This window comes from Benincasa hispida, chromosome 4 (assembly GCF_027475165.1).
Source record: "Benincasa hispida cultivar pf3 chromosome 4, pf3_genome.v1.1, whole genome shotgun sequence".
Classification (NCBI taxonomy): domain Eukaryota; kingdom Viridiplantae; phylum Streptophyta; class Magnoliopsida; order Cucurbitales; family Cucurbitaceae; genus Benincasa; species Benincasa hispida.
This window is the reverse complement of record NC_143481.1, coordinates 7,044,045-7,045,327: the sequence shown is the minus strand read 5'-3', so window position 1 is coordinate 7,045,327 and position 1,283 is coordinate 7,044,045. Positions and strand designations below refer to the sequence as shown.

Genomic DNA, 1,283 nt, shown 5'->3' with positions numbered 1-1,283 from the left:
AAGAGTTTCTGCTACTTCAGACATAGTTGACAAAACCCCAAGAAAATAAATAAATTTAAAAAAAAAAAAAAAAAAAAGCCTAATAATGACAGAGACACCATTTTCACCCACAAGGCGTATGCTCTCAATATCCGACCAAGTCGTCGTCTTTTTGCTGTATTCTATCAGTCTCTATTATACTCTCTATACCCAACAGACATTTACCCAATAAAAGAAAAAAAGAGAAAAAAAACACAGAAATTGAAGAAGGCAAGATTCAGAAAAGCCACTGAGGGGGAAAAAATGAAGGAAATTAGAGAGCATTTGATTTTGGGACTCAAAGCAAAGCATTGAAATTGTTGCTGTTGTGTGTATTATAATATAAGATTACTTCAAGCTCTTGCCTTGCATGGAAATGGCAAGGTCCGGCCAACCCAGCAAATCACCATCGACAACTCCACCGTTACCGCCGCCGTCACTGGCATTCATCTGCCACGTGTTGTACCCGGAAGAAGACGTCTCCGGAGCCCCAGCAGCGGCGTAACTCCCGACGAGATCCCCAACTTCAGGGTAAGTACAAGCAGTACCCCACAATCCCCTGCCGAGGCCAAACCCCATATCGTCGAACGCTGCAGGGGGATGGCCCGACGCAGAGGCAGAGGCGTATCCGCCAAGAGCTAAGAATCCGGAGGCTTGGGAGCTGAGCAAAGAGGTGAAGGTTCCAGGAGGAGGGATGGTATCGTTGATATCATTATTGACGGCAGCGGCAGTGGGGAGAAGAGAAACAGAGGAGGAAGAGGAAGCAGAGGTGGAAGAAGAAACAGAGGTGGAAGAAGAGGCAGGGGCAGAGGAAGGGGTGTTGTTGATGTTGTGATAGCGAGAGCGTTTGGAGTTCTTGCGGGAGCCGCCGCCGACAGGGACGTCGCGAAGGGTGCCGCCGTGGGTCCAGTAGCGGCGACAGGATTTGCAGAAGTGGCGGGGCTGGGAGAGGTTGTAGTTGTTGTAGTAACAGAACTTGGTGTTGAGGGAATCGCAGCGGGGACAGGGGAGAGGGTCGGATTGGGGAGGGGGAGGGAAGCCCATGGTGTGTTGGGGTTGGGGCCTACTGTTGGTTCTGTTGGCTGATTCCGACGGCATTGGGACTCAGAGCCAATGGGTCAGACTTTCAGACTTCACAATAACTCTGTTTCACTCTGTTTCACTCTGTTTCTTTCGTGTCTCTCAGCTCAGTCAGTGGCGTGTGAGGAAAGGGACAGAAGAAGAAGAATGGGAGAAATTGGGTAACGAAGGAGATAATGGGAGTG

General features: G+C 49.5%; 1 pseudogene across 1 annotated transcript; it reads right to left on the bottom strand.

Moving 5' to 3' along the window:
• On the bottom strand, positions 1 to 1,283 carry LOC120076358 (dof zinc finger protein DOF3.4 pseudogene; annotated as a pseudogene). The gene has a single exon (XR_016529249.1). The product of XR_016529249.1 is annotated as a dof zinc finger protein DOF3.4 pseudogene (transcript).